The sequence below is a fragment of the Elephas maximus genome, chromosome 25 (assembly GCF_024166365.1).
Source record: "Elephas maximus indicus isolate mEleMax1 chromosome 25, mEleMax1 primary haplotype, whole genome shotgun sequence".
NCBI classification, from domain to species: domain Eukaryota; kingdom Metazoa; phylum Chordata; class Mammalia; order Proboscidea; family Elephantidae; genus Elephas; species Elephas maximus.
Genome location: NC_064843.1, coordinates 58,189,295 through 58,202,325, shown reverse-complemented (window position 1 = coordinate 58,202,325; position 13,031 = coordinate 58,189,295). Strand labels below are relative to the sequence as shown.

General features: G+C 48.9%; 1 protein-coding gene across 6 annotated transcripts in view; it reads left to right on the top strand.

Annotated features, from left to right (window-relative positions):
• Positions 1-831: 831 nt before the first annotated feature.
• The window catches only part of RRBP1 (ribosome binding protein 1), a 68,244-nt gene continuing 56,044 nt past the window's right edge, over positions 832-13,031 (top strand). For all 6 annotated transcript variants that reach the window (XM_049869944.1, XM_049869943.1, XM_049869942.1 and 3 more), the window contains exon 1: positions 832-913. The gene's annotated coding sequence lies outside the window, so the exon portion shown is untranslated. The remainder of the gene's footprint in view (positions 914-13,031) is intronic.

Here is a 13,031-nt window from a genome sequence, read left to right as displayed (position 1 = left end):
CCAGCAGAGCGTAACCTCACACCCGGGGATCAGAGGGGACGCTGCTTCGGGGAAGTAAAAAAAAAGGAGAACAAAACCCGCAACCCGTTGCCATGGAGTCGATTCAGACTCATGGCGACTCTACAGGACACGGTATAAGTTAAAAAAGCTGGGATTAAATAAAGCATCTGCTCCAGCTGTTTACAGGTTGCGCAATTCTGCTCAGGGAGACACCCACCGCCACGTTAACACGGTGGGTCGGGGGGGGGTTGGAACAGAGGCCTAGAGCTGCCGGGATTCGAACCCCCTGCCGCCCGACGGCATTCCGGGAGCCGCCTCCGGTCAGAGCCGGCGACTTCACGGCTGCAAACGAGCGCCGCGGCCCCGGGGAGGCGGGGCCCGAGGGCGAACCCCCCGGTAGGCGGAGCATCTGGGCCCCGCCCCCGCGCAGGCCCGGCGCCGAGCCGCGCGGCCCCGCCCCTCCCGGCTCCGCCCCCTCGGCGCACCGCAGCTCCTCCCCTCTCCCATTGGCCAAGGCGGAGACCCTCCTCCCCGCCCAATGGCGGGCGCCGCAGCCGGGCCGCCGGCGCCGTGACTGGCGGGTGCCAGTCGGAGTGGCGGGGCGCGGGCCAATAGGGAGAGGCGGCCCGATGAATGGCTGGCCCGGGTGGGGAAGGCAGGAGGCGGCGATCCCGGCGGAGGGGGCCGTTCGCCAGCTCCGAGGCAGAAAGTGCCACGACTCCACACGCGCGCACGCAGCCAGCGAGCGGCCGGAGCGGACGGCGGACGGGGAGGGCGGCGTCGGGGTCGTGGTGCCTGCAGCTGCTCGGCGGCGGCTTCTCGCCGGAGACTCGGTCGACTCCTTTCTCCCGGCTCCGCGGCGGCGGCGGCAGCTCCTGCCCTCTCGCTCTTCCTCCCGCGTCTCCGGCTGCAGGTAAGAAACTTGGCCGGGCCCTGCGGCGGCGGCGGCGCGCGGACAGGCCGTCGGGGCCGGGACTGGGCCGGCGGCGCCGCGGGTGACACGTCTCCGTGGCGGCCCCTCCCCCGGCGGCGCCGGCTCGCCCGCCCCCCGCCGCCGCCGCCGCCGCCGCCGCCGCCGCGGGCCGTGGGGTCGGAGCCGGGGGGCAGGGGCGTGTGCTGGCCGAGCCCCGTGCCGGGAGGCGGCCGAGCGCGCCCCCCGCCGGCCCCGCGCCCTCGCTGTCGGGGACCGCCGTGGCCTGCGGCGCGACGCGGGACCCCTCCCTCCCGGCCTGGCCGTCGGGCCGGCCCCGCGCTCCGAAGTTGGGCGAAGAAAGTTGGCGGCGGGGCGGGGCGGCGCAGAGCCGGCGGAGGAAGGGGTTAAGCTTCGGGAAGCCGCCGGATGACGTTGCCGGCCTGGAGTCCGGCCGGAGGGGGATGGGGGCGGGCGGAAGGCGGCGGAGGCCGGTGGGGAGGAGGCGAGATTGAATGGGGGGCCGGCGGGCTGTGCGCGCCCGGCTGCGGGCTGCGGCCTCGCCGCGCTTCGGGGGGCGCGGCGGCTCCCCGACGAGGCGGGCCAGGGGCGCGGGGCTGCGGGCTGCGCCGCGCGGAGACCGGGGGTGCGTTACGGGGTCCGGGAGGCCGCGGCGGCAACTTCCCGGAGTGCGGGAGGCGGCTCCCTGCTCCCCCTGGCGGCGGGGCCGGCGCCACCGTTTCCACCGCGGGGCCGCGCGGGGCTCGGCGCGAGGGCGCCGGCGGGGGTACGAGGCACCCCGGCCCCTGCCCGGCCCTCCCGTGGCCGCATGAATGGACCGGCGGTGCCAGGGCCGGTCGGAAGCGGGCACCTCCGGCCGAGCCGGCCAACAGCGCTGACGCCCGACCTGGCGCCCGCCCCAGCCTCCCGGGCTGTCCGGGGCTGCGCCCTGGGGAAGAGCCCTTGGGTCTGGCCGGGCATCCCAGATGCTTCAGGGACCCCGCTCCCCAAATGACAAATCGTCAGCTATAGCGCTCTGTGGTGTAAAAGTTAAGAGACTCTGAAGTCCTCGCACTGCAGAGGGTGACCTTGGCCAAGTGGTTTCATACCTGGTCTCCGTTTCCTCGTCTTAAAAAAAACAGGATTACTGATCATTTCAACTTAAGAGAAAAGCTCTGAAGATCTAGCACATGTAGGCAGTAGTCAACAAGCGTAGGCTGTTCACGGGGTCGGGGGGGGCGGTGAGTTTTTAGGGCGCAGGGCTTGCAGAAGGCACAGGGTCTGAATTTACCCCGAATGCCACCGTTATTGACTCTGCCGCTCTGCTCAAGTCACTTAACCTCTTGGAACCTCACTTTGCTTATCTGTACTTTGGAGATATAGTGCCACCCACTCACAGGAGGGAAGTGCTGGGAAAAACTAGGATCTTGTGCAAATAGAAGGTAGTTTGGCAATCACTGCCTTTGAGAGGGAGGTCTGAGGTCAGGAGGGACTGGGAAACACCAAGGAAATGAAACTGTGAGGGCTGCCAGAAACCTCCCCTGGGAGAAGGCTAGCCAGGTTCCTGGCAGCCTTTCGCTTCACTCTTGGTTCAGTGTCCTGGGACCCTTAGGGTAGGGGGCATCTGGATAGCAGTTTCTGGAGTTTGGACCAATTTGAGCCTCACATCCCAGGCTAGGGATCCCTTCAGAACTGTGACTGCTGGGTGTCCGTTCTCGGGAGGCCCATGTCTTCTGTCCAGGACTTCCAGGAGTGACCACTACAAGTTTTACACCAGCTCGACTCAGTTGGGGAGCAGCCTTGCCACCCTTGCCTCCCTCCTATTTCTCTGTTGGCCATAGTTTGCCTTAACTTCCCATTAATCTAACACCCAGAGAAACTCCATGACCCCACCGTGTGCTCCGTATTGTGGTGATGTCTTCATTTGGTTATGAACTTTGTAAAGGCCGGCCCCACTGTGGCCTGCCAACCTGTTTCCCTTTCAGAAAGAAGCTTCCGGTTTTGAGGTCTTGGAGATGCCACGTCTCTCTAGTTAAGCAAAGGAAGAAGAGGGGGGGCAGACCTCCAAGTAGGTTATGTCTTTACGTGGAGCAGTGCACGCCTGTGGGAGGAGACCAAGTTGTGGGGAGTGTAAGAAAGGGATCTTGGAAGCAGGGTGTTCTGCTGATGGAGCTTTAACAGAACTCTTTTCTTTCATAGTTAGGAATCAGCCTCTGAACCTCTCAAGATGTTAGATGAAGTTAGGTGATACCATGCATGCCACAGGAATAATTTTTGGGAGAGATATTCAGATAGGAGAGTTTTGAATAAATCTTAAATCCTTGAGTCCTGTTTGATGCTCTTCGCCGAAATGAGCCCTCACTCAGGCTGCAGTAATTAACTAGTTCCAAATTTGGTTTGAATGACTGAATACAAATGATAGAATTGGAATATTGGTTTATTAAGTAGCAGGAACCCCTTTTCAGAGTGTTAGGACCCCGTATTCTTCTGACTTGTTCTTCTGTCCCTGGGAGCTCTAATTAATAGATGAATGACACATAGTGGGTCAGTTCTTTGGAGACACCGGGGTTTTCTTTGCTAAAATCCAGTTTCAGGAGGAAAGAGATAATGGTCAGTCAGAGTTAGGAAGGTACAGACTGTACTATCCGTATTTGTACATCCTGGGCCCACAGTGGTTAAGGCCCGGCCTGGCCTGGCCTGTAATGCACAATAAATATTTGCTAAGTGAAATAGACAGCTGTACTTGTTAAAATACTCTCTATAGTTACCCAGCTGTGCTGGAATAAATGAAACTGAGCCAACTTGGTTTTTTCATTTTATATTATTTGTTGAGACTATGCCCAGCAAAATATACACCAGTTGAGCTCTCTACGTGGCTGTTCAGTGACACTGATTACATTCTTCAGAGCTGTGCCTCTATTCTCAGCCTCCTTTTCTGGGTTGTTCCTCCCCGTTAATGTAAACTCACTGCCCTCTAAGGTTCTTATCTAATCTTTAGGGTTACTGTTGTCAATTTGATCCCGTACAGGTAGTTCTTAGGAGAGTATAATGCTCGGGGCAGTCTTTTTTTTTTTTTTTTTACTAGTTAAGCCAAACTATTGTTTGGTTTTAAGAAGACTTCAAGGGATATTTTTGGTTTAAGGTTTAAAGATTATTTCATATTTCGGGTCAGTAGCTCCAGGAGTTCATCCAGCCTCCGTGACTCCAGGAGGTCTAGAGTCCATGAACATTTGAAATTCTTTTCTGCATTTCCCTTCTTTTGATCAGAATTCTTCTATAGAATTTTTCATCAAAATGTTCAGTAATGGTAGCTGGGCACTATCCGGTTCTCCTGGTCTCATGGTAAAGGAGGCAGTTGTTCATGGAGGCAATTAGCCATGCATTCCATTTCCTTCTCTTATTTCTGACTCTCCTTCTTCCTCTGTTGCTCCGGATGAATAGAGACCAATTGTTGTGCCTTGGATGGCTGTTTGCAAGCTTTTAAGACCCCAGGCACTACACAACAAACTAGGAGGTGGAACAGAAGCACTAAATATATTAGGCCAGTTAACTGGGGTGTCCTATGAAACCATTACCCTAAACCTCCAAACCAAGGAACCAAATCCCACGAGGTCTTTGGTTGTACATAAGCAGCCTCAGCAACTACTCTTTTTTTGTCATTGTCGTAAATATATCTATCACACAACTTTTGACAGTTCAACTTTTTACAGGTATATATCTTACTGAGGAAACCCTGGTGGCGTAGTGGTTAAGTGCTGTGTCCACTAACCAAAAGGTTGGCAGTTTCAATCCACCAGGCACTCCTTGGAAACTCTATGGGGCAGTTCTGCTCTGTCCTGTAGGGTCACTATAAGTCAGAATCGACTCAGTGGCAATGGGTTTTTTTTGTTTGTTTGTTTGATAGACATTATTGACAGCAATTAACAATAATCAGCTGTGCAACACTACCCTTAATCAGTGAGAAATTTTGTCACTGTTAACCTTCCCTGGTTACCCGCCCCCCCTTTCCTCATCCCTTCCACCCCTGGTAACCACTAGTAAACTTTGGTCTCTGTGTGTTTGCCTTTTTAATATAAGTGAGGTCATACAATGTTTGTCCTTTTGTGATTAACTTACTTCACTCAGCATGTCTTCCATCTCCGTCACATTTCTCTCACTCATGTCCTCCAGCTCCATCCATCTTGTGGCATCTGCGAAGACTTCATTTTTCCTACCGGCTGAGTAATATTCCATTGTATGTATGTACCATATTTTGTTTATTCATGCATCTGTTGATGAGCACTTGGGTTGTTTCCACCTTTTGGCTGTTGTGAATAGTGCTGCAATGAACCTTGGTGTACAAGACTCTGAGTTCCCTCCTTTCAGGTCTTTTGGGTATATACCTAGGAGCCTCGCCGCTGGGTCATATGGTAGTTCTATTTTTAGTTTTTTGAGGAGCTGCTACACAGTTTTCCACAACAGCTGTACTTTTTTGTATTCCCCACAAGCAATGAGTAAGGGTTCCAGTTTCCCCACATCTTTGCCAACATTTGTTATTTTCTGCTTTTTATCTTACCCATCCTGGTAGGAGCCAACTTGATTTTTAAAATTCACAGTTATAGAACCTGATTCTACGACTTTGATGTGAATTTAGGCCTCTTGACAACCTCACCCTATGAGACAGGTATGGTTGTTTCCATGCAGTGGATGAGAGTGCTGAGGCCTGGCAGGTCAGGTGATAATCAGGCCAGCTGCCAGGTGATATGGGCACGGCCTTCCAAAGGTTTGCCTGCAGAGCTGTTTAATTCCACTTTTCCCGGAACAGTAATTACGTGAGGGAGGACACAGAAGTGTTGGACTTTAATAGAAGGAAGGCGAGGAGTGAGTTGAAAATGTGGCAATGAAAGAAGGCACTGTTAATTTTCACATGCCTACCGTTTGCTGGGCCTTGGAACACTGTAAATACAAACAAGTGAGAGAGAACCTAGTTCTTGCCCAAAGAAGCTATAGTCTAGAACTGTGCTGTCCAGTATGTAGCCTCTGGCCACGTGAGGCTATTTTACATTTAAATGTAAAACAACGTTAAAAGTTCAGTTTCTTAGTCACATTAGCCGCCATTACTAGTGTTCAATAACCACTTATTGGTCAGCACAGATTTAGATCACTTCTCTCATCCCAGAAAGTTCTCTTGCTCAGCCCTAGTCTCGAGGTAGCTCTTGTTCTCTAAACATACAAGTCTCTGTTTTTCTCGATCGTTTAGAAACGTTACATCGACCCATATGAAGCTGCCCGTTTTGTAGGTCAGAAACAGTTGACCAGTTCATACAGTTCAACCCAACAAGGTCTTACCTTTAGAAAGCGTTATTCCCGCTTTGTGTGTGTATTGTATGTTCTACACCAAGAGAAGATGAGGGAGTCGGAATATAGCACAGACAGTGACCCTGCCCAGGAGAGATTTTCACCTAATGCCAGCAGCATCAAAATGGCCAGATGTAACAAACATGGAAAATAAATAGATATTAAGTGGAAAGCATATGGCTTGTAGGGAAAGTAAATATTTAATTCTAAATGAAAGAGCCTGGGTAAGCAGGGCCATTTAGCATTATGGAAAATTAACTCAGGGGCTTCCTTGAGACTGTTTTCTTAGGCAAATAAATTCTGAATGAGTCTCCTGAAACAGGCAGCTAGACTCCCAAGTCTGAAAACCAAACATACCTGTTGTGTTTCTTTTAAGCGCCATAAGTAACATGTATCTCTCCCTGTCTAGCAGTGGGAAGCAAGTTTAATTTATAAAAAATTAGATTATTTTGGCAAGCTTGTTATAGCTGCCAAACCTCAAACCATACACATTCTGATATGCTGGAGTTTTCATACTGGGCTGGCATAAATTGTTTTCTGGGGTCAGTGGCTATTCGCAGGGCTCTGTAATACTACGTAGGAAACTCTCGTGGCATAGTGGTTAAGTGCTACGGCTGCTAACCAAAAGGTCAGCAGTTCATATCCGCCAGGTGCTCCTTGGAAACTCTGTGGGGCAGTTCTATTCTGTCCTATAGGGTCACTATGAGTTGGAATCGACTCGATGGCAATGGGTTTGGTGTTTTTTTTTTTTGGTTATACTACGTAGTGGAAACCCTGGTGGCTTAGTGAGTAAATGCTACGGCTGCTAAAAGGTCAGCAGTTCCGATTTGCCACGTGCTCCTTGGAAACTATGGGGCAGCTCTACTCTGTCCTATAGGGTCGCTGTGAGTCGGAATCAACTCAATGGCAATGGGGTTGGCTTTTTTTTTTTTTTTGGTTATACTACATGTAACTTTGAAAGGATCTATTTGATAGTATTTGGGAAGCATTTTTTGAATTCTTAGTTGTACTAGTGGACTCATTTTAGTACTCTACGGGACAACGTGCAGCCAAAGTTAACTTTTAAAAAGTGCCTGGAATGATGAGCAGCTGAGAATCTCTCATTGGTCAGAGAGGAGACCCACAGAGAATGTGCTGGAAGATATCAGCTAGGTATAGTAATAACTAGTGATAACGAATATTATATGCTGACTCAAAAGTGGGAATAAAAGATGATCTTAAACCTGTAATTCTGTGCCGCTGCCCCAGCAAGGTGTGAATGTGTAGGCCTGCCGTAGGCTGTCTCAAGACTGCCTCCAAACTGGCACCTGGCGTGGCTTGAACTTGGCCTGCACCTGTGTGTTGTTTGGCCAACCCCAGGCCATTAAACAATTGAAATACCATTTAAAAATGGAGTTCCACGCCCCCCCATTAAAAATCTAGATTTTAAGTTCTTTTGGGAAAGTGGGAGTTTCTGGCTATATCAGGTCTGCTTTCTTGTGTGGCAGCCACTGACTGGACACGCTCTCTGGGCAGGGCACGCGCTCTGGTTCACCAGCCTCTGAGCCTAACATATGTTACCTGCTTGGGTGTTGGTAACACTGGGAGGCACTGTTTACCCCAGCATCAGAGAGCGAGGAGGGGCTAGAAAGCACCCAGGGGATGGCCAGCTGAGCTGCCGAAAATTGCTGACTGCCTTTAGTAGTGACTGGCACACAGCAGATGCCCATCTTTGCTGAGCTCATGGAGAGGTGATTTTCTAGAGTGTGTGTTCTGCGCACATCTTACTATTTAGTCTGAAATAGTCTGGGTTCCTAGAACATCAAATATAAATACAAAAGCATATTCCAGAGCCAAATGCAAGTGATTTTTGGGTGACCTGCCCCTTGGTTTCAGTTGAAAAACTGACAGTAGCACGCGTGAAGGGCACTGTCAAGGCTGTATGCCGCTGGGACCTGGGGCTTGAAGGACCCCAGGGCACGGCTGGGTGTTTGCTATCCCGGGGCAGGTGCCCTCCATCTCCAGACCACCTGCATGCATCTGCCATGTCCCTGCAGCACCATGTAGGGACTGGGCCCTTCCCAGGTGCTCTCACGGTTCCGGGGAGAACGGCAGGAACATCCTTTTTTTCCGGGTGCAACTGACAAGCATTTGGTGGGCTGTCAGAGTAAGGGAGATACTGGTGAGGACACAGTCACCAGGAAACAAAGCGTTATTTTTGGTGTAAACAGTGTTGCTGGCTTGCTGTGAAAAGAGGTGGGCTTTGTGTTCAGTGAGCAAAAAGTGTTGCCTTAGTGGTAGGAGGGAGAATTCCTTTCTTTAGTTGACATTACCTTCTCTCTCCTTGTGGCTGAACGTTGTCAGACTAAGGAGTAAGAGCAATTGGTAAAGTTAATCTGCCTTCCCTCTGGCAGTTTTCTTTCTCTGGGAGGACTTCTGCGTGACAGCCTGGTGAGGTGGAGGGAAATGATCCGGGCAGGCTGGTTGATTCCAGGCCTAGCTCCCTTCTTTTCTTTCCTCTCTTATTTTGCTTTCAGGCAAAGAAAAGTAAACCCAGATCCCAGCCCTTCCTGATGGGCCGGTGTGGCCCACTCGTTCAGTGAGGAAAGGTGAAAGAGCCGTGTTCTGGCTCCAAACCCAGGTGGTATGTTTTCCTGAGACTTCTCTCGTTCGGTAACTAAAATGTACAGAACAGTCAAATCAAAAACAATTTTTTTTTTCCAAATTAAGACTGATCCTGAATAGGAATTAGGTGCAATTTCTCTACTGTTAAATACATTTTTTATTTTGTTTGTTCCAGGTATTTGTAGTCATTAGGAAAAAAACCTGTAATTTTCTTAATTTGATAGTAGTCACAGTGATTGAGGGAAGGCATCAATGCCAAAGAGTAATGAATTACTGAAAAACTTGCTGAGAAGTCTCATTAGTCTCTGAAGTTGGAGGTACATATATTTTACTCTGTGCAGTGTGAGATTTTAAAAGGGATGTGAGAATAGTGCATTTGATGTGGTCACGTGGCAGAACAAAGTCTGTGGCACTGTTAAGTCACCGCCCTGGTCAAGAAGACACCTACCGACCTCGACCTAGGTCCTAGCTATTTCCTCTCGCGGGAGGGAACAGTAATATGAGACCTGGGCAGTGGCAGCACTAAAAGTGTCCCATAGCAGAGATTCTTCAGGCGTTAAAGGTGTTTCTCCTTGAAGATTCACGTGATATGTTTTCTGACCAAAGACGACATCCATGTATTTAACTCTTTACTGAAGTAAATGTATTTACAGAAAAATGCACTATCGTGAGTCTATAGCTCAGTATGTTTCCACAAACTAACACCTGTGTTTTACCAGCAGACCAAGGGACAGCATTCCCATCCCTTCCCCCAAGAACCTCCTCTGTGCCCCTCTTCCAGTTGCTGTCCGGCCACAAGGGTAACTGGTCTTCTGATTGCTAACATCAAGGGCTAGTTTTGTCTGCCTTTGAACCTTACGTAAATGGAATCTTACGGTACATACTCTTTAGTGTCTTTCGCTCAACATTCATCCATGTCTTTGGGGTAGCTATAGTTCATTCATTCCTTCATTCTCATTGTTACGTAGTACTCCAGTGTGTGACCATATCACACTTTATCCAGTTGACTGTAAACGGATACTTGGAGAACTTCCACTTTGGGGTTATTATAAATAATGCTACCCTAAGCATTCTCGCCTCTGTCTTTTGGTGAACATTGTACTCATTTCTATTGAGTCTGTGCCTACGAGTGGAAATGCAGGACCAGAAGAAGGTATATGCTCAGCTTTAGAAGAGAGTGCCAGGCTTTTTTCCCAAAGTGCTTGTACTAATTTATGTTCTCACCAGCAATGTTTGAGGGCTTAGGGTATATTACAAAATGGTTGACTTTAAAAAAGGAACTGGAATGAAGTTTGAGTTACCACTGATGATAAATAAAAAATAACTCATGCTGAAGCTCTCCTTTGTTGTGGAGATGGGAGTGCTTGGCCCAGGGAATCCATGAATCAAACGTGGGTCTTTGCAAAGGGCTTGTGAAAGAGGATGCAGGGTCAGATTTTATTGGCGGGGAGCTGTTGTGGGCTCTTAGCCACACATCATAGCTTAAAGGTAGTGGAAGGGGGGATTTCAACAGAGCTTCGATCTCAAGATTGAGCTCTTCATCAGACTTCTCCCCGTAAGGAGTGTTAGTAAGTGGATTTCTTAAAAACAAAGGAACAAAAGTCAGACCTCCTTCAGCCCTGGCCCACATGCCTCTAATCTGAAGATCCGCCCACCTCCTGGACTCCCTGCCTGGTACACAGCCTGGGTGCTGGGTGGTGTGTGACACTGCTGTCTCCTCCCGGGGTTGAGGTATGGCCGTGTTTAGACTGGGAAACCTCTCTGCACAGCCAGCCATCCTGTGTCATAGCGTGATGATACTGTTTTTCTCTTTAAGAGGTTTGTTGGTTGATACTTCATTTGGCTCCAAGTGACAGCAGTCTCAACAGTAGCTTAAACATGGGTCGCTATGAGTTGGAATCCACTGGATGACAATGGGTTTGTTTTAAACATGGTAGGGGGTGGGTAATCTGGGCCAGTCTCCTGACTTGGGACTAGGTAACAGATAAAAAGAATACCTTCTGAAAATCATTAAATGGCTCAGAAGATACTGAGGAAGATAGTGAAGAGCCAAAATTTCAATGAAAAAAGTAACCCAGGAGGGTGAGCCATCCCCGAGGGCATTTGGTGACCTGGAGAACTAATAGTGTCAATGGGAGACACCCCTCACCCCTCTTAGAGCTGGGACCCAGAGGGCTACTATATATTCAGGGTGAATCAGAGATAAGCTTATCTCCCTTCCTCCTAGGATCCTAAAAAGAAAGTTGACCTGGTGCATTGCAGAGCCGGGGTGGGAGGGAGAGAACACACTGAGAAGTCTTACCCAGAAGTTGTCCCTCATGCAGACCACTGTGAGGGTCTTTATTTTAGAATCCACCTGGACAGATAGTGCCTCTGGGCCAGTCAGAAGCAAGCAGATCTTTGAAGGCCTGCACCTTTGCCCTAGGCTCAGAGAATCCTCAGGTGTAAATTTCAAAGGAAAATGAGCTGTCTATAGTTAGGAATAACTAAACACAGAAGGTGGACGGCAATGGGAATGAGGGCCAGCAGAAATAGAGCTGTTTTTAATGTAGTTAGCACAGATTATAATATAAAACATGGTGGCGCTTACCAGGTTTAAAGTAACCTGGCACATTTGAAAAAGGAACTAGGTACAACTTCTAGACGTGGAAAGTTTAATAGAATTAAAAATCCAGCAGGTAAGTTTACCAGCAGATGAGACACAACTGAGGAGAAGTAGTGAACTGGAAGATAGAGCAAAAGAAACGTACAGAAATCATCTTAGAGAACCACATGAATGGGTAATTTCTAAGACCAGTTAAGACTCAGGGAGGACAGACTGAGAAGTATACCTCCTGGGGTTCCAGGAGGGGAGGAGAGAGATCATAGGATATATAGCCAAATTTTAAAGAGATACTGAGAATTTTCCAGAATGGATGAGACCTCATTAAGGGAGAAAGAAAGAAAAAACCAAACAACTCAAGCAGAATAAATGAAAATGAATCCACATGTTGGCAGTATAGTGACACAGCAACCAGAGGCAGAAATCAAGAGTGAGGAGGGTGAAGAGGATTTTAAGACAAACAAAAACCAAGGCAGTTAATTACTGATAGATCTTTGCTAAAGGAAACGCTCAAGGATGTTCTTCAGGTGGAAGGAAGGTGATGCCAGGTGGAAAGAGTGAGATGTGAGAAGCAATGAAGAGTAACCAAAAACCCACTGCTGTCCAGTCATTTGGAAACCCTGGTGGCATAGTAGTAAAGACCTACAGCTGCTAATAACAAAAAGGTTGGTAGTTTGAGTCCACCAGGCACTCTTTGGAAACCGTATGGGCCAGTTCTACTCTGTCCTGTAGGGTCACTATGAGTCAGAATTGACTCGACGGCAACAGGTTTGGTTTTTGTTGGATCAAGGCAATTCCGACTCACGGCAACCCTATAGGACGGGGTAGAACTGCTCTATAGGGTTTCCAAGGCTGTTAAGTCTTCCTGAGAGCAGACTGCCGTATCTTCCCGGCAGCTGGGTGGGTTCAAACCACCAGCCTTTCGGTTAGCAGCCGAGCTGTTTAACCACTGTGCCACCAGGGCTTCTAATGAAGAGTAAAACCAAAAAAACCAAACCTGTTTCTGAGGAGTCACGTCTGACTCATAGCGACCCTATAGGACGGTAGACCTGCCCCCTAGGGTTTCCAGTGAAGAGTAAAGAGGGTGGTAAGTATTTGGCAAAATCTAAACAAATGTAAAATAATAATATTGGGGGGGGGGGTGGCTAAAAAAGGATAGAATTAAATACATGAAAATAATGTCTGAGTTGGAAGGGGTAATGGAATTAGTGGAGGAGGTAAAAGCTGTGTTTTAACTTGGAACTTGGTGAACTTGCATGCTGTTGTTTTTTAAAGGTAATTACTAATGAATAGAAACAATAGAGGGGGAAATTGGAATGATTTTAAAACAATCCAAAATGAGATCAGAAAGACCGAAAGAAACCCAGAGCGGATGGGATTAAAACCCAAACATGTCGGCATTCATATGAAATCTAAACTGACCGGGTATGCTGGTTAAAACATAAAGATATCGTAACTGGATTTTTAAAATTCAACTTTTGGGCTGTTTACAAGGGATAGAAAGGATGAAACTGAAAGAGTAAAGAATATATATATCATGGAAATACTTTTTAAAGAAAACCAGTGTGGTTCTATTAA